The 25,886-nt window shown below is 41.3% G+C and overlaps 1 long non-coding RNA gene across 4 annotated transcripts in view; it reads left to right on the top strand.

Annotated features, from left to right (window-relative positions):
* Nucleotides 1–25,655, top strand: part of LOC129783852 (uncharacterized) — a 54,786-nt gene extending 29,131 nt beyond the window's left edge. For 3 of the 4 annotated variants that reach the window (XR_008745894.1, XR_008745893.1, XR_008745891.1), the window contains 3 exons: nt 20,188–20,243; nt 21,912–22,432; nt 22,943–25,655. This is a non-coding gene — a long non-coding RNA (uncharacterized LOC129783852). The remainder of the gene's footprint in view (nt 1–20,187; nt 20,244–21,911; nt 22,433–22,942) is intronic. The other variant, XR_008745892.1, reaches the window with a different exon arrangement.
* The last annotated feature ends 231 nt before the right edge of the window (nt 25,656–25,886 follow it).

Below are 25,886 nucleotides of genomic sequence, written 5' to 3'. Positions count from 1 at the left end.
GCTTAGCTCCGACAGATCAAAGATACTACCATTTGGATGGTACACATTTCGTTAAGGCAACATGCTGCTGTTTTTCACTCTAACTCTTACTTGCTATTTCCTTCTCTAAATATGTTGTCTTTATCTGAGAGAGCCTGGGGAGCTGTAAATATCTGAAGAAATTCTCCATATGCTGGTGATTTTCAGGGAACTCTGCCATACATAATTTCTGATAGGAATGTTTGAATAGAGAATTAATGTACTTTGGGTCCTTGATTATTCTGTCTTGCAGCAAGAAGAGCATTGGCATCAGGCTGAAAGTTAAACAAGGCACTACTTTTCCTTTTCTCTCTGATCTTCACATTCACAATAGGACTGTTGGAGTCAGAAAGCAATCAGATGGGATGTACAGTGATCACAAAAAATCAGTATTGTGTGGCTGAAGTAATCTTTTTATTCCAGGAGCTTCTAATGAGTATGAGACCATGTTTCATATCACTCCGGTTAACATGGCAACATGAGCATGCATCGGTCTACAAGCAGAGAAGCTTTAGTAACACATGAGTAAATTACCTCATGCATTTCTCTCTGTAAAACAGCAGACTTTCTCAGGGGAGATAAAAGGATGAAGCAAGAGCCCTGAGAATTGCTTACAAGTGCCATAAAGAAAGGAGAAGGATGAATGAATCAAAATCATGACACTTGAAAAGATGTAGATTCATGGATTTTCAGTCCAAAACCACATATCAACAAATTATTAAAAATTACAATCCTGGTCACTGACCCTCACCCCATCAATCCTTTCTCCCTAACTTCTGTTTGATTTCTGACCAATATCTGTCTTCACTAGGGTGCTGGAGGAGACAGAGTTTACCACCCCTGGGAAACTTGTTCCAGCTGTTTGAAGACACATGTTTATAATGAGGATAGTTATTTTGATTTGCCTTGTCTTTGGCTTCTGAGGAGTGAATCTTTCTATGTTGCAGTGAAAAGCTGCTCTAGTTCTAGCCCTATAGGTGTTTAGAAGTTGTACCTCTGCTGAAGCAATGTAGGGTACTATAGCAAATTGCAGGCCAAATTTTGTGTACTTTCCTCTGGGAAAAAGCTTAAATGAAGACAATGGGACATCACCTGAGAATACAGCTTGACAAGTGGTGGCCTTGCATGATACAACAGTCTGTTTACAGGCACAGTACCTTCCTGCATCGTAGTGTTTAATTGGTGTAAGAACTTGATGCAGGAGTTGGGAAGCTCAAGATAGTAGGTTTGTACCATGTTCTGGTCCTCCAAAGAATGAAAATTCCAGCATTTATAAGTGTTTTAACATTGCTATTCTGATTTATCTTTAATATATACATATATATTTTTTAATAGCAAATGGCTACAAAAGGGCTCAGTTAAATTCTGTATTCACCTTTTTCTTATGTGGAGCTCCACAGTCTCTTAAGTAGGGATATACTGTCATGTCTCAGTCTGTCAGACTTGATTTAGGTCTGAACACTCAGGCCGGCAGCTGAAATACAACCACATGTAAATGAACCATAGGTATTAGCCACATTTGAAGTTTAAACACATGAAGCAAAGTTTATTCAAAGTCATGGATGTCAGTTTTTGCCATCATTTGGCAAGTATGTGGCCAACTCTACTCAGCAAGTATTACAGCACCTTTAAAAACAAACCAGCCCATGAACTGTTATCAAAGGCAGTATAGATTTTGTAAGAAGTATACTAAAATATATCAGTGACTTCTTAGCTATGTTAGAAAATATTTAGATAAAATTTTAGAGGAGCTGCCTTATTTGGCTGTTCATTAAACATACAAATCCGTGTGATCTGTCTTTGCCCATCTGGAGACTACAATGTTAATGAGTTAACCGCCTGAACATAGTCTCTGTAGAGTCACTCAGATAATTTGAAGCAGTGTCATTTCAAACTAAGGATAAATACAGCTTTGTATGAAATGAGTTCTTGTTCCAGCAATAATTGCTTGTGCACTGTATAAGATGGTCTTGAATCACTCCATCAGATTTATTCTCAGAACAGTAAGTGATATGGGTTTCCATAAAGGGGCAGTGCATCTACTAGTAGAGTCACTAATTTTGTAGGGGTGTTGGCACATGGAATCAATTTACTTTAGCAGTCAGAGACTCTTTTATGGCAGAGAAAGCAGTTTGTCGAAAAAGAAAATGTACACAATTTATATTGCATTTCCATGTTTAGGATACCAGAAAAGCCAGCACAGGTTTAGGATACCATTTCCCAGCACAGGTAAGGTAATCTGTGCTTATTTTTATATCATTGTAAATGACAACACTTCAAAAGAAATAATTTCTTCCTGTTGAAATGAACTGTTTGTTACTGTGGCACCTATACATGCTCATAACTGGCCTGTTTTTATAAGTCTCAAGATTCAAATATGCAAATCCAGATTCACCAAAAGGATTAATCTGACCAGAATTAAAGATCTTGCACCCCTGATGCTGTGTGTCTTGACCTCATTGTCAAAGAGAAATGAGAGGTACTTTAGGGCATGAAATAGCTGATCTGTTTGTGGGTGAACAGTGAAAATATTAATATTTAACATTTTAAATAATGTATTAAGGAAACAATAATTTTATAATAGCAATATTAAGAAAACCTATGAGTTAAGAAAGAAAACTGGTCATCAGTTGGCATTTAAATCTGGCCAGGTGATTTGGGTTACTCCAGTTAATGCATAATGAAGAACTCCTGTGCTTCACAATTCATGCATGGAGGAATTGTATGCAAAGGGAGGTTTGATACAGTGGGATTTGGCAGGTCAGACAAAAGTAAGTTCTTCTTACAAGAGAGGGAAAAACGGGAAGATCATCCTTGGTGGAAGGGATCTTTGCTTTATAGTAAATATAAATATTTTCTTTGTAATAAAGAAAAAAATCAAATCTATTCTGGGGAGGAGATCTGGCCACAAAACTTCCAAGGTAAGATCAGATACAGTACAGTTTTTCAGTCTAATCAGTGTTGTTTCAGCTAGGTGAACCTCTGTTCTGATAAAATCCTGGGCATCTAGGGAGCAAGAAGATTTGTCCTTCATATTGCTTCTTCATCTCTGTTAATTATTAATAATTACAAAAATGAAAGAAGAAAATCTCTTGACTACAAGAATTATGGCTAGAAGAATCTGTTCTTCAAGGTAAACATCTTAAAATACCACGAGACAAAATTCAGATGGTGACTAATGCTTTGCTTGGTTGGAATCTCTCCAGAAGTCTTGAAATCAAAGCTCGTTGCCAGTCAGTGTGGGTTATGGCAAAACACGAGTAATAAGTGAACAAGACAACCAACGCATTTAATGTGACAGCACCACTTGGGGCATTTACATCTGTCTTAAGAAAGTTCAGTCAAGATTGGATCAAGCATTTAAATCACAGGCAAACCTGCAAAACATTTCCATAACCAGCTAGAATAACCCTTTTGTCTCCAGCTAAAAAACGCCTTTTATTGAGCCCAGAGTGAATTAAGCAAAACCACTTTCCATCAGAAGTAACCATGACGCAAATGGTTTTATCTGCATGTAACCAAGGCAAGAAAACATTAACCAGCTGGTCCCCATTCTGAGGCATCTGTAACCATCTGGAGGGAGCCCCAGACTGCAGTGCAGCAGCTCAGTGTGGGACCAAGCATCACTCAGTTTGTGCCTGCCAGAATCAACACTCAGTGACTGGAACATGTTCAGAACCTCCTTTTAACAATTCTCCAAATAGTCTTTACCAGGCATTAATGTAGCCTTGTTTCCATAAGCCAAATGGGAGTTGTATGGTTCTGGCTGGTAAAGGCTGGTGTTGGGTGGTCCTGTGATGTTGGTGGTCTTGGCACATGGATTTCAGTTCTGGGAAGCAGTGATCTTGGGATCCATTCTGCTTGATGGCTCTTCTTGTTGAGGTTGGGTGATTACTGATGTGGTGAGTTAAGAAACGAGAGAACTGCCTATTTGTGTTTGTAATTTCCAACGTCCATGCTCTGGCAGCTTCACATTCTCATTGTTGATATCTCCGGATACATCCGTGGTTCACTACAAGTGGCTCCTGTTACCTCTATCTTCATGAGGGTGAAGAAGGTACTTTGCTTTGGCTTTACTATTTGGTAAAACCTTTCTTGCTACCTTTTGGATATGGAGTTTGTCCATCAGATTGGTTAAAATGTGAATCAGATGTTAGCAGATATGTTGAAGTTGACCCAAACATGCATTAAAGGATTCGGCTCGAGTACCATATGAGGTGTGCCTGCTGCCTGGTGTGAGTGCACGGAGCCTTAGGGATGCTGTGCTAACCCTTGAGCGCTTACAGGCCTTTCGATGCATCTTACCATTTATCATGTTGGTTTTGTGCCTGTGGTTAATGAGAAGCACAACTTAGTTATTAATCTACAGTTAATTTCCATGTTGCAATGCTTTTTGGCATCTCCAAAAATGAGTCCTCAAATGTCTCTCTCAAATGTTGGCACGGAGAATAGTGGTGCCTGGGCCTTCTGACCTGAAGAAATTTAGTCCGTATGATTAAACCCTTACTCACTCTGCTGACCAGCTGCTCATATGAGGAATCAATCCCTCTGAATCTGGTGGGGCTGTTTGTAAGGGTAACCAGTTATCAATATGACTGAGAGATTGCCTTAACTGATGTGACTTTGGAGAGTTTCTGCTTTCTTTGGAAATACAGACCTTTATGTATGCCGTGGTCACTTTTCTCGGTGAATTAAGAATTTCTGTGTATCTTCTGCTAAACTGCCTTCTTATTTAAGTGATGAGAGCTGAAAAGATATATAATACACTAAATAGTCATAGAGGATGGTAGAATACAATTTTATTCAAGAGCAAAACCATGTGGTCAGGTGACTTTACTCAAAAGGAGCTGAATGAACTACAAATTGTTGGATTTTAATCATCCTGTTTACCTCCTTTCACATTCAAATATTCAAGACTCCTGTGCAAAGGACTACATAAAAGATAGCTGTATGAATGTTCTTTTCATTGTGCTACAGATTTTAAACCGCAAAACCATTGCACCTAAACTGTTTGTTCCCTTTTGGATTTTTGGGTCATCAACTCGAACTTTCTCTGTTTTTGCATGAGTTTGAAATAATATGGTCCATGGTTTACAAGGGTTTTTGTTAACCAAATCACAGGACCTCTCACAAAAATTTACAAAAAGCTTGCTGCAACCTGTAATCATAGAAGAATTTGTATTATAACAGAGTAGGATTAATAATGCATGTAATTATAATATACAATTTTCTTTAGGCTTTTCTAATTATAAAAATATTTCAGATAACATCAACAGTGTGATTCTGAAACGCCTCTCATTTATTATGTAGCTCTCTTAATCAATGCTCTGCCACTGGAAATCAAGTCAGAATGTTATTATGGTCTCTCCTTCTGGATTTAATTACAGCAGTAACTCATGGCTCAAAGTCTGAGCAAACACACCATGCAGTTTATAGCTTTGAAGAACAGCCATTAATCCTGCCGTCTACCTCCCAGTGCAAGCCAATGAAAGCCCTTTAAAAATCTTTATGCCTGAAGATAAACACACATGTATATGCAGGCTGAAGGTGGGAGAGCAGAAAGCCCAGCCGCCGGGTCTATTCTGCACAGGCGCGGGGGAGCATCCGTCCCTGGGAGATGGTCTCAGGTGCTTACACATCTCTGAACTTTTTGCCACCCAGACTGGGATGTTACCTTGCACCCTTAACATTTGTGAGAAGGATTTCAGGACATCAGCTCCTACCCATTGGTAGCCTGGAGGCAGGACAGGGTTTTCGCCATATAAATAGACTCGCTGAAGATGTACGTCTGTGCCTCTTGTATTATTTTGGAATCAATTTCCATCATGAGTCTCTAACCTGACAATTAGCTGCAAATGGGAATAATACACTCTTTCAAGAACTTGAATTAGTATCAGGAACTGCTTTTAGTTTTGTAGCAGCGAGGGATGATGTCTCTCCCTCCAAAGCAGAAACATGCTCAGCTACACGCTAGTGACTGGGAGGGGGCAGTGTTGCCAGAGGGGTCTGGGGAAGGGTGAGGTGGAGCATGCAGAAGAGTGAATACAACTATGAATGCTTGTTTTTTGAGGCTGACTCTTTTTAAGAAAATCTTGTAACCCAAAGGAAGGACAGTTAAAATACCCTAGATTAATATCTATCAGTGCCTCTGCCTTTCAAAAAAGAATCTAAACCATGATTAAAGAAGATTCACTTGTCCTCTCAAGCCACCGTCTTGAGCACCAGCTTGCTGCATGCTCAATATTTTGAGAAAGAGTAAATTGAAACATAAGCAGCTTTGTTATTTTAGTGTGTGTGTGTGTGTATTTGAACTCACCAGGGGTGCAAGGGCCCTAAAGTCATCTGCTCGCTTTCCCAGCTGGCTGGATGGACCAACAGCTATTTGATATGTGTTTGGGAAGCTGTGGGAAGGAACCAAAGAAACGTTTGCACTTGACTGATGTAGCTTATGTCCATGCTGCACTGTGTGCTGCCAGGTTATCAGAACTGGTTGGAAATGTTGGGGTGTTTTTACCTAAATATTATTTCATCAGGACCTGCCAATTGTTTGAAATGGAAAGCGCTGGCAGGAAAGGCTAAGCTTCAACAGGCTGCTCTGTTTGAAAGACAGTGACATTTCAAAACTGATATTCTGAAATTGCCACATGCCTTCTGGAAACAAAAAGAAATTAAAGGTTGGCATTTCACTGAAACTTACCAAAAACATGGAGATGAAGCTGTGACTGACCAGCCTGAGTTTTGTGTGGTTTTGGTTTGCTAGCTCTTTCGACATTGCAACATTTTTGTCTTTGTGGAACAAGTTTGTTTGGCTTTAAAAAAAAAAAAAAAATATATATATATATATATTCTGAGAGTTGTCTAGGACAGCAATTTTTTCCCAGCCTTGGTTTCCAGCTTATGTTCCAGCAGAACCTGGGGTCCTTCTCACCCCAGGAAGCCAGACAGGAGGGGCTGAAAGCACAGCAGGACTAGGTACAAGGTGTTTTGTGTCTAACAGGAGAGCATGAGAGTAGTAAAAGCACTTGGGTAGGAGCTCAGGCTAAGCCTGCAGTAAAAATGTCTCTTTACTCTCCTCTTGTCTAACATTAGCATTCCAAAAGCAAAATCTCTTGTCAAGCATCTCAAAAGGTGATGCAAGCTTCTCCTGCAGTGCCCAGGGACCGCTGGGTGCCCATTCGTAGTGGCGGGCTCTGCGCTGCCCTTTTGTCTCCCTTGGCTGCAGGAAGGGCTCTAGGAAGACTAAATATCAAGGATGTTTAAATGCCATGAAATGAGGGGGTGTGAGCACCTTTGTGCTCTTGCCTCTTGGCAGTCCATTAATCTAAGGGAAAAGCCTGAGAAAATAAAACTAATTAATCCCAACTACTGTGGACAGTGTAATTTAAGTTTTTTGCAAAGATTAACATTGCTTAGGCTGAAACCTGCCTCAAACCCCCCTCAGCTCACATCCTCGAGCATGAGACTATTCCGTGTTTTCTACAACAAAATATACAGCCAACTGTATTTTCTATATTTGCTTTCAAACTCATTACAGGAAACAAACCTTACAGGAAACAGAGGAAATCAGTAACTGCCATATTCCCAGAAAAAGCTGTGGGAAGAGCCTGCTGTATTATGGTTTGAATTCACTCTGCTGTCTAGCACTGGGGATATGGAGGAAAAAAAGCAATGTCCCATTCCAGTGTTCAGATCTGATGCTGTAGGGAGCGGTGTCCTTGATGGCAATGAGCCGTGGTGTCGGCTCGGAGTGGAGGAAACTGGGCTGGAGAGAGAGGGCTTCTGGCTGCAGTGGTGTGACACTGACACATGAGGCTTTAATTTCAAGGGAGGAAGTGGAGCAAAAAGGATTGCAAAATCTGGTTCTATAATGGTCTGTGAGTCTGCTTGCTGTGCTTAATATCATATTTGTGGTCTCGGAGGAAACATGAGCTGGTCCTCCTTGGGTCGAAGCAAGATGGGGAGGTGGGTGGAGTGCAGCATTAAAGTGAGAGCAAGGAAAAGTGGGGAACCTTGATGTATCAGCAGGGATACGAAGAGCCCTTACCTCTCACTGTGATTGAGAAGCAGCTGTAAAGCATTTCTTCACTTTTTTTTTTTTTTAATGTTATTATTATTATGGCTGTTCTGTTTGTGAATACAGAAAACTCTTGGGCATTTGTTCTGTGATATGCATGTCAAGCCTTGCACACACCCCTCGTTGCACGTCTCCAGGTTCCTAGCAGACCTCAGCCTTGAGTCGCTTTGTTCCAGGGTATCCCAAAACCATCTGAGGAGATGGCTCACAGGCTGCGGGAGGTAATTTGCTCTGGCAACTGAGAAGAGAGCAATCTGTACAGCATCCTTAGAGCAAAGCAACACAAAGAGAAGCTACTGTGGAGAGTAATTATCCCGTAATCCTCCAGGCTTGCCTTGCCACAGCGCTGTGCCATGAGATCTGTGCGAATCTGGAGGTTTCAGTAATTCCCTTTGCAATGGTAAACGTGCATTTGCAACGTGGAGGGGAAGGTTGTTTTCATACGAAGGCAATCACTTACCCTTTATTTACTGTGAAGGATGAGGACAGGGGACTCAGACTCCCAAAGCTTTTCACAGTTGGTTTTGTTGTCTAATTATTCTGCAGAAGAGCTTTTCCCGGCAGCATGGGCCTGTGTCCTCTGTAGCAGAGCCTGGGGGCCTCCTGCCCTTGCAGAAGGTCTCTCTAGAAGTGAAGTTTCATGGTGGGGTAATACTGCAGCCCATGTGCCTTTTTCACTTTGTTTATTTCTTTTTAATGGCATCGCACGAATAAAGAAATTTGCCTTCCATATTGCCTTTTGAAGGCAGATAATTGTGTTGCTGTTGTGTTCACTACGGGCTTGTCATGCCCAAATGAATTTACATATATCTGTCTTTTCCTTCAAAAAGCAGCCCTGCCGAGTTTTCCCAGTTGTTCAGTCAGTCACAAAACACTGTTGTAAAGCAAGCGCTGCTTTATGTTGTCTAAATAGATGTGGCTTTTCTCTTGTTCCCACTGTCAGTCTTATTGTTAAATTGCTTTGAATTTGCAGTGAATTGAAATTCTGTGTTCCAAGGAGAAAGAAGTTATTACTGGTAATTAGGATTATTGGATAGTAGCACTTTTCACTCTAGAGTTAATGAGTTATGATTAGAACATATCCTTTCATTAGTTTAAAATATTCCCAATGTTATTCTGATATCGTGATTAATAATAAAAAGTTTAAATAGCAGTCCACTTAAACCAGCAGAAACACACATGGCTTCCCAGGCTACATTACACCTGTGGATGGCTAAACATGAGCCACTCAGCCTAACAGAGAGTCCCACCCTGATGAGTTCCACCAAGGTAAAAAAGTACACCGTAAAATCAGTTATCATGTAGGACATCTGAGACCATGCTTCACAAGAGACTTCCACTTGGAGTTGGCACTGAGCGGGCAATCAGTGTGATGAACTATGTTTTCTATGTTTTCACCTTTTTGGCTCCATTTCCCTGAAATGAAAAAGGTCTCCTTCAGAAACCTCTGTGGCACCATTCAAAGTTTTCTACTGGATGAAGAGGTTATGGAGGCACCATGGCATATAGAGATGGTGCTGGAGAATGTTGTGTGCTACAGTCTGGAGAAACTCTACTTTTCCCCAGCTGTCTTTGCACTGCAGGGCTCCAGGAGGATGGTTTCTGCATCAGAGCAGAGGGATGGGCATCATATTTCATCAACTGCGTTTAATCTCTGGTGAGATTAAGGTAGGTATGGGGCTCGTGTGTGTCAGGGAGTGAGGCTTATAAAGGTAGCATAGCAATGCAGGATGCTGAAAAAAACTCTTCCAGTAATTTGGAAGGTAGATTTTAAAATGGTGAGCGTCAAAGGCTAGAAACCATTCTTTGATCTTCCAAAGCCTGTAAATGAGAGCAGTGTCTGCAGGACACAACACGTGTTCAAACAATGGCAAGAAATCTGAATGGAGTTTTGAAGCAGCAAAACCCGTAAAAAATGAAAGGAAAAGGGACATAATTCAGACAGTCAGCCTAAACAACAGCATGGTTGTCTCAGATGTTTTTAGTAGACATTGTACAATAACTTATTAACTCAAAAATAAACTGTTTGAATTGCCAGCTGAATTCTTGAAAAAGGAGGGAGGTGGTAGTTAAATAATTGTGGACTTGGAATAAGAAAGATTTTAGTCTGTGCAAGTTTCTGAAAAGATCACAGCCTCAAAAACAGGGGAACATTTTTAGGTGGGAGGAAGTAATGAAAAACATTCTGAAATGTTTTTGTTGTGGTTTTCTGACCTTTTACCAAGTGCTCCAGGCCTGCATGAAATATTGAGCTATGAGGTGGGTTTGTTTATTCTTAGGTAAAGCACGCTCAGAAAACATTTATGATCACAACTGTGGGTAAACAACACTTGGAGTCCTTAGGTGGGCCCTGCCATGGCCAGCCAACCCTGGGAAGGGTCTTCAGGCTAACATTTAACTTGATGTATAAATCATGGCTTGGCTCTGCAGTGATGCTGGGCTACCTGGTTCCCAATGGAATCAAGTTAAAAACTTAAATACTTCAGTATTTTTGGACCTGAATTATTGACAGTGCTGGAAGGGGAGTATGTATGAGCAGTATACTCATATTCTTTCCAATGTTTTGGCACATAAAAACCAAATTGCTGAATTCATTTGTATACTTGCTTATCTTAGAGTGCAGTACATGGCTGGAAGATATACCTCAGTCTGTGTGCCTTTCCTTCTTAATGTCTTACCATCAATTACAGCATTAGTTACCCATGTTTTCTGTTTCTAAATACATCTGGAGGGTTGGTTGCTTTTTTTTTTTTTTAACTATTCATTGAGACAGAGACTTACTTTTTACCGGAGTTTCTGAATGTGCTTTTAAAAATCTTGGAGCCAACCTGTGACAGCCAGAAGAAAAACAGGACTGGATGATGGAGACTGGTTGTATCAAGGCAGTTGTGTAAAGCAATGAGGTAAGTTTCAGTGTTTTCTTCTAATGTGCTGTCTCAAGGTATCCTATTGGAATTTTGTAAGACAATTGCTTTTTATAAATGTGTTGTGACAAGCAATTGCACACCACTCCGCACATCTTAAGAGAGGAAGAACAGAATAATTGAAAATAGGGCTGGGAGAGCTCTCGGGAGGTCACCCAGTCCATCTCCCCAGCCAGGTGGGATTGGCTTCACACTAACTACTCCTGGCATATGTTTGCCTCACATGTTTTCAAAAACCTCCAGTGACAGAGATCCTGCAACCTCCCTAGGAAATTCTGTCAGGGCTTATTGCTGCTTAACATTAGAAACATCTTTCCTACTGCCTTGCTCACGTCCCTCTCGAGGTCAGCGTCATACTGTTGCCTCTTGTCCCTCTCGAGGCCAGTGTGATACCTTTTGCCTTTTGCCAGGCTGCCAGGGAGCACAGGGGATGGTCACTTCCCTTCTTCTACAGCTACAAGTCCATCTGTTTGGATACTGCTATGATTCTTCTTAGTGTTCTTCTTTCTAAATTAAATTAATCCTATGCTTTTAATGTTTCCTCATAATGCATGGGGTTTAAACCTTCTCTCATTTATGTTGTTTTCTTCTGGACTTGAACTAAATGATCTATGCCCTTTCTGAAAACGTTGGCCCAAACCTACATTTCAGTGGCTGCAGTTTCTCTTCCTGATAATTATTTTGCAAGGGATGCTTTGCTCATCACAGCAAGGGTTTTCAGGAGCCTTTGTTAAAGCAGTCTTTGGTAAGTGCCCAGTCCTGGACCCGATATGGTGTTTGAGTAGGCAGTACAGACTAGAGGAGCCTCAACATCTTAGCTGATCTCCGGTACCCTAAGGAGTCCTAAATTTTAAATGGGAAGAGGACATGAAAGGAAGATGGTAAAAACACATAGTGGCACCATTCTCAAAGATGTCTAATTCTTAGAAATACTTTTTACTGATCTGTGTTAGCCTCCAACTGTCTGTCCCCTGCAACTTCTCAAGCAATACATCTATAGAAGTGACTCTCCATGTGAGCCTCTGAGCGTGAGAGTGGGTCAGGAGAGCCAGCCATGATGCAAACTTCAGCTAAACAACCCTGAAAAATTCATGTTGTATGTATTATGGGGGCTGGTCAAGAGGATTCTCTCCTCCTGGAAGAAACACAGGCATTTTTGGCTTGTATTATGCTACTTTGATCCTGAAACCTCCTTTGGCGGTGGCAAAACACCCACTAAGGGTCATGGCCAGGGTGTTTTATAGTAGGCTTCTATCCCAGTTGAGTAAGTTTAGGATGGAAAAAGCTTTGTCTTCCCAAAGCAGCTGAAGGACTAGATGACTTTTACAGTTACGTGGCTGTCAAAAAAGCCTCCAAATCCCTTTGGGTTAGGGACTCCAAACATCACCATCTAAGTGAAGTGATTTTTGGAAAAAAATGTCAGCAGATAATCGTTTGATTTGGTAGGAATTGAATTAATTTGAGGGGGGGGGGGGGGGAAAGGGTTGTTGTTGGCTATCCTCTCCGCTGACAATGTTAACTGGGAGATAGGGATCCGTTCAAACATAAGCAATTATAATTGCATAAACATAAATATGTAGGTTTCTAGAGCTTTTGCAGGGGACTGAGCTGATACTGCAGCTTGTGCTGGGTATCTGGGAAATAAAATGAAGAGAAATAGCCTTGCTCTGAGTGTGTGAGGTTAAACTTGTTGCTGCCTCTCTCACTTTGGGATTTCTGCATCCAACAGATTTCACACTCTTTTAAGTAAGCAGAGTTTCAGTGTTTTCTGCCATATAGTTTAATACCACATAAAGGAAGAGAAAGAAAAGGAAGTTGGCTAATGCTGGGATTGTTCTGGTGTTTTCTTATACAACAGAATGGTAAATTGTTTTCCTTGGCTTTCTGGAAAATTTCTGACCTTGATACTTCATATTCAATTTATGTAAACAATTACAAAAGCATCTGAGCCAAACAGAAAAGGCTATTTCTTGAAAACCTGCAGGGAATGCACATGGGAATTTCCCACATGCTGTGGCAATCTTAAAAATACCTCCTTGTAACCCCACAATATTAATGATTAACTCCGGAACTGTGAGGTTTTCCAGACTTCCAGTGAACTCAGTGATTTGTGTGTTCAGCTGCATGTATCAGGGAGAGGTAGTAAAAAAAAAAAGTAATTTACCACTTCTAGTGACTTGCATTTAAGAAACAATCTGCCCCATTTTTCCCTTGAAATTCAGGGATTTCTGCAGATTGCTTGGTTGATAAATAGCACAGTACAGGAAATGTTGTTTTGTGGCTAAGCTGTGTGCTGAGATGCTCTTGCAAGAATGAGTTGGAACCAGCTTTGTTCTTCACAAATTACTCAAAGATGGAGCTGCTTTGCTCAGGACACTTGCCCACACATTGCAGCATGAACTTTCAGAGATGTGCTAAACATTATTGATATCTTGTTTATGTACATCTGAAATTTAGTATTGGTGTTAGCTTTGTGAATTGTTTCTGTTATATTTGCTGAAGAAGAGAGAAGGAGCAGACTGCCTCTTGAGAGGTGATTTCCCAGAGCAAGCAGGGCTTCTTGTGCAAGGAGATTCACATCACACAAAGTCTGCTCAGCTTGTGGCATGGTGGGCAGCACCACTGACAACAGTTTACAGTTGCATGAAGCTTTTGAAAGATGCCAAGTGCCAAACCCTCACCTATCTATGCCACAGCCTGTCCGTAATAGTTAAGAGTATCCAGCCTCTTGGATCACTTTTCTTTATTGATCCTGTTTAATGTAGTGGTGTGGTCTATCAACCATCCCACTGCTCTGGTTTGGTGGTGATAATATTTTTACCTTTAAAATTTCTAGAGTGTGGCTTTTTAATGTATTCAGATTGAGAGACTGGAACTTGGCAGTCATGGGTGCCAAGTCAGTATTCATCTTTACTGGGCCAGAATAAAACTGTTTCAGAGTACCTTGTGAACACTTCCTTTTCAAGGTGTTTTTAATATCAATATATATACATCATTTAGTTATATATGTATACTTTAGTCTCTCATTACTTATCTGTCCATCCATCCATCTATCCATCCATCCATTTATATGGTGGCTCCTCTGGATGTTTCTTGGGTCAATATAAGTCTTTTTTTTTTTCACTGGCGGGGCAGTCCCAGCAGTATCCTAATGACACAGTCCCCCACAATTCACAGTTAGACCATCAGAGCTTTGCTGCAGCAGATGTTGGGAACTTACCTGCCTGCAGTCAGAAATATCTCTACAAACTAGACTTAAAGAAAGAATCAAGCTTTAGCTGCACAGAGCAGGAGAACCTGTTTTTTCTTCTGAATGGAAAGATGCGTGTGTGATGTTTTTTTCTTCTGAATGGAAAGATGCATGTGTGATTTTTTTTCTTCTGGATGGAAAGATACATGTGAAAGACAGGGATGATGAACAGATGAATTTCTTTCCTGTGATTGTCTTCTTTTGGGCTAGCACAGAAATTAAAAAGAAGACACAGCCTTGTTAGACCTTCAGTGAGTGAAATTGTTTGTGTTTTTGGGGAAATAACAGCAAGTCTAACAGGTAGGGTGATGGGGTTGTATGCACAGACTGGGTCTACAGCAAGCTGCACTGAAAGCTGTGTTTGACAGTAAGGAGGTGATTAAAATAACCTTGATGAAGTACTGTTAAGAAATTATTCTAGTTTTGAATCTTGCATTATTTAATGACCATTCTTGAAACTTCAGGTCCTGCGAGCAGCTCATTTAATGAAAACATTAGTTTCCAAAAATTAGGTTGGCTTCTTCTCCTTCCAGTCATGAGAAGTGACCTGGAAATCAGAGCTGGGTACACCTACAAGATTCCAAACTCAGAAAGTCAAGTAGGAAGAATAGACACCAAATCTTTTAAATCAGAATGTTTCAAAAAACCCCTCACACCGCCTTTTAAACAAAGGGTGGAAATGTTCTATCTTTTATAGTATTAAACCCCCCCTGCATTAATATGAATCTATGGTAATTGTTTAAAGGAAGAATATTTACATACAGGTAACTGGCAGGCAATGAAATGTCATCTGAGAAGATGATGACCCTTTCAAACTTTACTATTCTTGGGCTCATAATGTTGTGGGCACTATTCACTGCTCAGCATCTATGTACATGCATATAGCTATATATATGTATCTATTAAGTTTCCTTTCTTCTGTGCCTAATACACAGAGGATGTGGCTTTGTTTCAGCCCTGCTGTGACATTTACCTTTCCGTCTGGGGGTAGAGGCTCACACATTCAGCTTGAGAAGTCCTGGGTTGAGTTGTTCTGAAGACAGATGTTGGCTATAATTTTTGTGGGGTTTGGTTTAGAGTTCAGCCTGTGCTAGGGCACATGTGGTCAGAACATCTTGCCTCTGTAGTCAGGAAGCAGATAACCAGCTGGTCAGTACAGTACATCTCTCTGTATCTGCTTGATTAATGAAGGATATGGGTCTGCCACAGCTTTTACCTTCAGATCTTGGCTCTTCAGTTGACTCTTGCTTTCACCCTCAGAGAGCTTAATTTTCCTCCCAGATAAGATTTATTTCACTGGGTGGTGGTTTTTTTTTTCTTAAACCCCCCCCCCCCCCCCAAACACCACCAAAAAACAAAATCACCAGCAGAACCCAAACAAGCTTAGAGGTATCCAATTACTGGCACCAAACTCATGAACTTTTGCCCCATTCAGTGTTTTCCATTTCCCATTACGTTCAGTTTGACTGGAGCCACATGCTGTCCCCATTCCTAAGCTGGCCATTTCCTGCTGGAAAAGGCAGGGAGAGATTCTGCATTGGCTGGGAGAGAAATAATACCTGCAGTTCTCTCTGCAACTTCTGTGAATATTACACTGCTGTGTGTGTTGCTGACATTCGTAAACCCTCAGAATTTTCAAAAGTAAGGTTTGGGAAAACGTGTTTGCATATGGGACTCACTGTACCATGGAACTATGGCTTATTATTATGGCATAAGAGCTTCACTTTACTGTCAGCTGATACAATAAAACTGTATCATACGGAGCTTGGAGTTCAGCAAACAGGCTTTTGTTCTGTACCCTGCTACAGATCGATCTCCATATGTTTTATTTCAGTTAGGATAATTGCAGATATAAATTTAAGTATCTGCCCTCTTTTAAAGCTGTTGACTCCTTGTTTCCTCCAACATTTTCATAGCAGTTAGGCACTGTAGAAAGTATTTCTGTGACTCATTTAAGAATTTTTATGTTATAACTGCATTGACCTATAAGGAAGCCTCTAGGAAAAACTAAACACCCAATTTACCCTATTTTTCCCAAGTTGTTTTTTCTGTTACACACCTCTGTTCTGTCACCTTTTACTTGCTTCCCTCTAAATTGAAGGCTGTTATACTGCCTTAAATCTTTCTACCTATGGGAGTCTTTTTAGGCTGCTGAACATTGTAATTAACCACTTTGGACTTTCCAGGTTTTACTGCGTGTACGCTCTGCTAAAATTCAAGCCCGTGTATGGCAAACAGAGTTCCAGATGAAGGCGTATTGCTAACTAACATAATGGCATTATTCATCCAACAATGCTCCTTTTTAATGACTTTTCTTTTTACTGTTGCTGTGCAGCAGTCAAACACACCTTTTTCCTGTGCATTTTGGCAAACAACAGGCATTAACTTTGAAGCTCAAGGCACTTGAGCTTTTAAGGTTGAGCGTCCACATTTCATGAAAACTGTTCTAGTTACCTGATTGTAAGTCTCATAAGGACTGAAGAACCCCCAAATGACCTTTTAAATTCATAGTATCACAGAGTTGTTTAGACTGGAAAAGACCTTTAAGATCATTGAGTCCAACTGTTAATGCAGCACTGCCAGGTCCATCACTAAACCATGTCACTAAGAACCACACCTACATGGCTTTTCAATATCTCCAGGGATGGTAACTCTACTACTTCCCTGGGCAGCCTGTTCAATGCTTGACCACCCTTGCAGTGAAGAAATGTTTCCCAATACCCAATCTAACCCTCCCCTGGCGCAACCTGAGGCCATTTCCTCTTGTGCTGTTGCTTGTTATCTGGGAGAAGAGACAGACCCCACCTGCCTACCACCTCCTTTCAGGCAGCTGTAGAGAGCAATAAGGTCCCCCCCAGCCCCCTTCTCTCCAGGCTGACCCCCCCGCCCCGCCAGGCTGGTGCCCCAGCCCCTGCCCCAGCCCCTGCCCGGCTCTGGACACGCTCCAGCCCCTCAGTGTCTGTCTGGCCGTGAGGGGCCCAACGCTGAGCCCAGGCCCCGCGGGGCGGCCCCACCAGTGCCCAGGGCAGGGGGATGGGCACTGCCCTGGCCCTGTTATTCCTGGGAAGACCTCCTGGCTAACACGGCTGGGGTGGCCTTGGTTCTCCTTCTGGTGGCAGCAGGTGCAGGTGAGCCCAGATTCATCTTGTGCCACCAACCTGAAGGTGAGGTTTGCACGGTGCAGACGAGATTCCAAGCTACAAAGCAACCAGTCTGGTGGATGGACGGGTCCTGCCTTGCTGCACCCCAGGAGCTGTGCTTTAACTGGGGATGGGCCAGGCTGTGCGGGTGTGCTGCCCACTTGGGTAGGGAGATGGTGCCTGGAGGAGATGTTTTGCTACCACTTTCCACCAAACTGGATTTTGTTAACACAGCAGGAAACCATGAGGTGGCATTGACTGTGTCACAGCACCATCTGCAAAAGTATGCTGTATTGCGCAGAGACTGTAGCAGAATTAGGCAACGGTGTTGCAAACTGTGATAAAGCACACATTAAACACACAGTGCTCTGGGAACGGATCTAGCAGTTCTTGCTCAAGGAGTCCCAAAATGGTCCACACAGCTTATGGTTGTGATAAAAACAGGCAGATAAGACACTGCTATGTCCCTACGAGGTGGCTAGAATATAGATTCGAAGAATGAGTGGTGTGCCTGTAGGTGAAGCACAGGCTTGCTAGGGCTTAATAGCATGCTGTGAATTTGCCTCTATGTGGTTTAGTCATGACCATGACTGAGACAGCTCAGCCGAGGGGAGCCACAGGGATTTCAATTCTGACAACATGAACTAGGGAGAAAACCTGAAATGATGCTGGTATTAGTCATATAGAAATCTCTGGTGATGCACAGTAACTAAGTTTGAAATTAAAAGGGATATGGACTAATCAGCATGAATGTGATCATCTAAGATGGAGAAACTACCAGTTGTAAAACCAAAACTTTGATGATGAATGCACAACCAGTTCTATACTGGTATTAAAATTCTCATCCATCCATTTGTATGGTGAAAGATGTCTTTCCCCTTGAGCGAGTCTGGAGGGGCCGTGCAATATCTGAAAGTTCATGATCCGTAGCTGTCGAAGGGGCTCTGGCTTTTAAATAAGCCAGCTGGTGATCAGATGCTGTGACTTGCTATTTATTTTGCAAATCATACCTGCGGACATGTTTCCTTAGCAAAGTCACTGATTGTGACAAATGTGTATAACAAGTGCAGTCTTCTATTGATTCTCACATTCTATTTTCTGCTTTTGGTGAAAACAGATGGAATTCAATTTTCTCACAATTACTATTAGCCAAGAATAACATCACTTAAATCAGTGCGGGGGAGGTGGAAAGTTGCAACTACACAAACACAGAGCCTGAAAAGCTGGATATTGAAATGTAACTTGCAAATAACCATAACTGATGTGCTATACAGGCCTTAATTCAGAAACACACTTAAGCATTTTCTGGACGCAAAGTGTTATGTCCTACTGACATTATACGTGTGACCTTCAGAAGGAGGGTGATCCAGATTGTTCTTGTAGGTTAGTTTCATGGCATGACTGATGCTTAAAGTGTAAAGTGTCAGGATATTTTCCACTAAAAATAAACCCAGGGCAAGGCTGGATGTCGCTGAAGCTAATATAAGGGTATGCAGTTCTACAAAATCATTGCTTACCTTGCAAAACATTAAAGAAAATTCTGAAGAAATTAAAATATTAGTACATAATTAGAAGTCAATCCTTGGGCACACAATAAATAATTTCCAAATATTTGGGCTGTTTTAGATCAAAATGCTGTGAATTTAGAGAGGGTGCATTGCATAGCTAATGCATGAGTAAAAAATCCTACATTCTGTGAATGTTAAAGGGTAAATCAAATGCTTAAGGTTAAAAAATAGCATAATTAAAGATTTTTTGAAATACCAGCTTTACACTGATTCTTTCACATCATGCTGAACGCTCAAATGATGTGATCACAGGTATTTTAGTCCCGTTCTTAAGTATGGCCTCTGGCTTTGTTTAGTGACTAATATGGGATTATTAGTTTCATCCTAGGCTTCCTTCTGTCCTTTTCATTGTTACAGGAGCTCAACAATTCCACCAACTACTATGTTTCTGCTCACAGTGGCGTTGTAAAGAGCCATTGTTAGACGCTATCATACAGATACTGAATGGAGCCAGACACCTCTGTGTCAAAAAGGCACCAGGATAAGATCATTATGATAGTCTATTTCAGAGCCTTTAGTGTTTTATAGTGCTTTATGTGTTCACAGCAAAGATATGTGGACATCATACAACTGGTGTCTGTAGTAAGGTGTCTGAAAAAGTAAGATGACCTGCCAGTGGTCATCCATGAAAGTCTTGCCCTGTAACACTTGTGAAATCTATGGCTTAATGCCTAATAAACCCATTTTGTGAGGGCAGCTCACAAGCCTGGCAGAAGAAGCCCGAGGAACACCAGTTCTGCGCCTGCATGCTGGGACTGAAGTTACACTTTGCAGGTTTTTAGAAGTCGCATTTTTAAACCTTAATGAGTTGACTGAAACTGCATAAGATGAAGCTGTTGTTTTGGCCAGGTTTGGGGAAGTATTCATAACAGCAGCAAAATGCCTCTCCTATCCCTGAAATGATGGTCCTGTCATATTCCAAGCCCCAGAAGCATTGAGGTGGGCTGGAATATTTCATTTTGCCTTTTCACAAGGCCAGAACACTATTTTTCTTTAAGAAACAGCAGAGCAGCTTTTGATGAAAACTTTTTCCAAGAGATGTCAAGGCGAAAAAAAAAAAGACAAAAAACCCACCAAGAATTTTTTAAAGTTAATCCACCCATTTGTGAATTTTGAAGTGTTAAACAAGCTACCTCTGTCCAAGCAGTCACGTCTTGCACACAGTCTGAATGTGGAATAATTAAAAAATGGAAATCTATTTTCCTTTGTGCAGCATTTATCATTTCTAAAGGCATTCAGCCGGTACAAGTGATTCCTCTTTCAAATCAGGTGAGGAAAGCATGAATGAGGTGGCTGCTCAAAACCTACAGCGACCTCTGGACAGGATTATTCATGGGGTGGGGAGGCTGGGAAGCTCTGGGCATAGGAAGGTGGGGGGTGGGTGTGGGTGGGGTGTGTATGACAGCCCCTGGACACCCATCCGTGCCGGGCAAGGGTTGTGTTTGGCTGGGGAGACAAAGCGCTTGCTCATGGCCAAGTTTGCTGCATTGCGGGAAAAGATGAGTCAGGCTCTTCACACCTGATCCACCACTGCTGGTTCATCCAGTACAGAAATGGATGCATCCTCAGCTCCCAGCTGGCAGGGATTGATTTTCCATCCCTTTGCACAGTGGTTTGTACCAGAGGGAGGTGGCTGCATTGGTGATGGGGTGCTGGGACCACCAAGGTTGGTCTCTGTGGGTGCAGGGTGACACTTCTCCTGCAGCCTTCCTGCACCCTCTTTGCCCCCGTGGTTCTTGTGGTCACATGTTTTCTTTCTTGCAGCAGCAGAGCCGTGTGTTGAAAGGCTGTAATTTAAGCTGAGATTGCATCTTTTCTCTCCCTACTGTTTTCTGTCATCTGAATATTTCTCAAGAAATTACTTTGTGGGCTTAAATTTCTCACGTTAAAACCCGACTATTTATCAGCATCTGATACATATTTAAATAACTTTCCAGTGCCCTTGTTTAATTCACAGCACTGAATGCTCACTGAAGTCAAATCATGAAACACATTGGTGTCAGGATATTTCCATACTTTTTTTTTTTTTTTTATCCTTCCACTTCTAACGTCCTTGTTAGAAGAAGCAAGTAAGGACTAAATAGTTTGAGCAATTCTTTCTGGGAAGGTATTTCTAAGCAAAGAAGTAACAAGCCTGGGATCTAAGTACACAAGACCTGCAAAAACTGAGATGTTAAAATAATCGCAAACCTTACAAATGAGACAGAAGCATAACTCTTACTGCTCTTGGCACTGGTTAAATCTAGAGAGGAAATTGAAGATTTTTATGATTCTAATAAAATTACTGTTCAACACATTCAAAGGGATGATAGCGAAACATAAAGGGCAGTGTCTCATACATTAATGTTAACCCGACAATATCATTTATATTGAAATTTGACTTGACTTTCAAGCACCATTTGAAAGGTTATTGCATGTGAAACTGAATTAAACAATACAGCTGAAGTTTCCCCTTTTATAATTGAAAATCAAAGCTGTAGTTTTCTTTCTGTAAGTCCTGACTCAAAAAAGCCAAAAATAAGAATATGTGCCCTAGAATTATGCCTTGCTCTACCTCCTACCAGCAAAATCCCAAGTTTGTTAGGGGGGGAGGAAAAACAAAAGCAGGTGAAAAAGGCATACCCTTAACGCAGAGCTCTGGTGCCAGAACTGGCTTATGCCAGAGTGCACATTAATGAGGCTGTTTCACCTTTACACTAGGGTGCCTGAAATAAGATACTCCTCCACTCTCTAGTTTCTAAGTCTTGTATTTCCATCCCTGTCTTTATTAATTTTGGGCTGATGAAATCCTTTCCCATGCTGTCCTGTCCCAACCTTTACCTCTCAGACTGCTCTAGTTATTTGAAGCACAATACCTTGTTTAGCTAAGCTAGCCTGCTATGTACGTGTGAGCTGGATCAAATAACTCTGCTTCAGTCACCTCTTTAACTTTTCCAGGAATTATATTAAAAACTAACATCCATCTCCCCGAGGGCTTAATGCAGAGTCTCAGCAAGCCTACATCATTTTGGTAAATAGCTTGGAAATTTTAGAATTCACGTGAAAACATCCTTAACTGAGTGGGACCCCAGGAAAAAAAAGACAAATCCCCATCCTCATCCTGAGATGACTTTGTTGCAAATGCAACTTTTAAATGAGGCAAGCTAGTTCAGCAGAAACCATCAGACTTTTCTGAGAATCTCTCCACTGTGTTCCTGCCAACTCTACCACTTTGGGCATTCATCTACCAGATTTCCAGGCAGCTGAGAAGTGCAGACAAATGGTCACTGTACACACAGCAAGGAGCCAGCCCGCACCTCTGCACAACGGTCGGGCACGCCAGCGGCCTCAGACCTGTGAATACTGACACGTTTGTGCCGGCTGTCACTAACAGGGGAGGCAGAAACATGTCAAGCAAACAGAATCTGACTCCGTCAGAGAAGACGATACCTCCGACACAATGCAGAAATGGGACGGAGGTAAATACAGGGATTTATGTTCCTTACAACCAGACTGTTCAATGGAACAGGGAGGAGCTGTCAGAAGTTGTCTTTATGAAGAATGGTTTTTATTAAACTAGGAATGGATTTTCCTAGTTGAGGTGCTTAGCACATGTGGAGGGAAGATTTGGAAACAGGAAAGACTTTCTCCAAGGTTTATTTTTGTTGCTTTGCCTATGGCAGTATTTTTCAAAGAATGGCTTGTGTTTTGGGGAGAGAAAGAGGGGCAGGGGAGGCAGCTGGGGAAAAGTCATAAGAATTAGATAAAATCTTCTTTACCCCCTAAAATACGTCCCCCACAATTGAAATATCTGGATTTACTATTGGGAGATACATTCATATTTTTGAAAAGAATGTATAGATGGATAAAATGTATTAAACCATCTACTTAAGTTCCCAACTCAAATAACCATGTTTCCATTGTGTATTTTTATGACTGCAAGGGTGTTTAAATTCATCTATCTCTATTAATCTTATTTTTTTCCACAGTGAACAGTCCTGTCTCTACTCCCACCAAGTCACGCTTCCTGCGATTTCAAAAGTAAACAAGTACAGACGACATGAATGGCAGCAAATAATGTAAACAGGAATTCTCATGCTAATTGTACCCATGCTCTGCTATACTTAGAAGTGGAAGTCAAGTCAGTGTTTGGTGAAGCATATCTCCTGCAACCAAGAAGGAAGCAGAAAAATAATCAACTTAGGGGCTGGTCAGTCTGCAGAGGAAATCCGAGGTGCAGTTTCACAATACATTAAGTCCACAACAATATAGGTTCAAAAGTTCCCTTTCTGCCTGACCTTGGCCTTTTGGGAAGGCTTGGGAAGAGGAAATGGTGTTTTAAAAACCAGATAGCCCACTAAACTGATTTGTAGTTTAGCCTTCCAAAAGCACGTGCTCGTACAGAGAGGAAACGAGCCTGGGCACAGAAAGATCTCTGTGATGGAGCCATGTGGGCAGAGTTTGCTGCTGAAGCCAGAAGGGTGTGGAAGTACATATCGGGAGTAAAATGGGGAGATAGCTATTAGCATGCCCTTTGATTTCAGATAACATATTTAGTGAGAGTTGGTGGAGTCGGAGCTCCTGGACAGCTTCATTCCTGGTGGGATGCACTAACTTCTTCGTGATGAAACAGCTCTGGTTGCCCCTTTCCGAGTCATGTTGCTGTGCAGGAACCATCTACCAAGCTCAAGTGTTGCATGAGCTGGGACTTGTGAAAAGACACAAGGACTTGCATGTTAGGAAAAGGCGACAGTGATAACCATGTAGTTTAAATTTTACTTATTATGGTTAACACCAAAGTGTGTGTCGCTTTTATTGCCCTCGATCGTGTGTTATTTCTCGGGTTTTTTGCTAAGCTTACTGAATAAAGCCCAGTGTGGACAGCCAGCCTCAGCAACATCTGTAGATGCTTCTGTGCAGGTAAGAATAATAACATTCAGCAACACTGACATCTTGTGGCTGATGAGAAATGACTCAGACATGCCAGATGAGCCACAAATGTCTCTTCATCAATCGTGTATTCAACATCTCCTAAAATATGGCGATGCTTAAAGTACCACAAGTCTGGTAACTGAGAGGTTAAAGGCAGAAAACGCATCAAGGTGCCGGTTTATTAGTTGACTGAGCCATGTGTGTGGATAATCCGGCTGCATGCTAATCCTTTTGGCTAATCTTCTCTGTGTGAATGATTCCCTCCAGAGGACAGGGATAGAGTCTGGGATTTTTGACATGACAAACAGAAGCTGTCGCTCCCTGCAGATGATCTTCTTTGTGTTTTCCTCCTCCATGGGGAATCTGGGAGAGAAAATACCTCTGGAAAAGACCCCTGGAGGAATCTTTCTTGCTACCTATTGTTACTGCCAGAAATAAAATCAGCGAAGCCAGGCTGTGAGTCTCTGCCTCTCAGCCAGTGGAGATTTTTGGGAAAAGGTGTGGTAGGGAAGACTGTTGGTATGGCAAGATTTGTAGGAGCAAATCCCGGCTGTCTGGAGAGTTGCGAACTCTTCTGCATGCTTAGGGAACCGAGGCTTAAATATAACCTGTATAAAATAGCCTTACCCTTGAAGTATGGGTAGGAAGAGAAAATCTGCTTGGGACTCCAGTAGATGGTGGAGGGAACAGATGTCCTTTTTAGTCTAAAGATAGATGTTTGTGACACTGCAACATGTTATGGTCAGCCTTGGACTTCTGAGTTGCTAGCAGCTTCTTGGAATGCTTCCTTGTTTGTGAGTGTTTTTGTTGCTAATGAACATCTGTATCCACTTTATCATCCGAACCCAGTGATGAAATGATTACTGAACATGAAATAAAATGTTATGCAATGGACTTTTACAAGTATCTAGAGAACTTTCAGGCTTTCTTGAGGATGCTAGATCTGGGATTGTAAGGAGCAATGACTTTATGGTCTGCTTAAAGACTGCCCCTTGAAATCAAAGCAATTGTCTCATTTGAGGCCTGTATTGCATAATATTCTTTATGAAACCTGGGGCTAGAATTGTAAAAGGCCACACCTAGCTGAGGCTGGGATAAAATTGACTAGGAAAATCTTAAAAGCCTAAAACAGACTGAAGCTGGCTCTGGCTTGGGGGTCCTATTTGCTAATTGTTGGGGAATAACATCCTATTCCTAGTCTCAGAATGAATTTACTTCTCACCCCCACACACACCTTGCCCTTTTTTAGAATGGCTTTGAGTAACTTCACCTAGCGAGACCATGAAAACAAACAATAGAACTGAATGATTCTGTGATTTGTAGTGTGCTTGGCTGTACTACGTATTGTGCCTTGGCATCTTTTAATTCAGTGCATTAAGTCACCTTAAATCACTGACATACACAAATGCTGTAATTTAGTATACTATGTAAAGATTCCAGTTTAAAATGGTTGATATCATGTTTTTGGGGAAAAGACCCTTTTATCTGTTCTGTTGACTTCAGTTAGTAACACAAAAGATTATTCTTAGCTGATAGGAGTAATCTGGAGGGAAATCTATTATTCAACATAATTTAGAAGTGGGTATTATGGAGCTTGCAAGAACCATTCATTTATACTGATGTTTTCCTCTAAAACACATCTTGTTGTATTGTCTAACTATATTAAAATCTATCACACTGAATCACAGATGTTTGTTTCAAAGAATAAAAAGTGCTCAATTCAGCAGAAACTTGCAGCAGTATGCTGAGTTAGCACCTTTCAAAATTCCAGCCAAATTGGTGTGATTTTTGTTTATTTAGTCTCTGAAATGTATTATACTGACTTCAAGAAGAGTAAAGTTCTCTAATCTCTACCCCTCATTTCTTGAGCACAATTTACATATATAATTTTTAATATATGTTCTTTTTCATCGACCACTGACAAAAATGAAAGGTATGCCACTGTGTAGCATTTGGTGTTATGTAAAGCAACATCTCTATTTCCTATTTTACATTTAGAAA

This window comes from Falco peregrinus, chromosome 2, assembly GCF_023634155.1.
Source record: "Falco peregrinus isolate bFalPer1 chromosome 2, bFalPer1.pri, whole genome shotgun sequence".
NCBI classification, from domain to species: Eukaryota; Metazoa; Chordata; class Aves; order Falconiformes; family Falconidae; genus Falco; species Falco peregrinus.
Note: the sequence above shows the minus strand (reverse complement) of the source record. Positions and strands in the feature narration are given on the sequence as shown.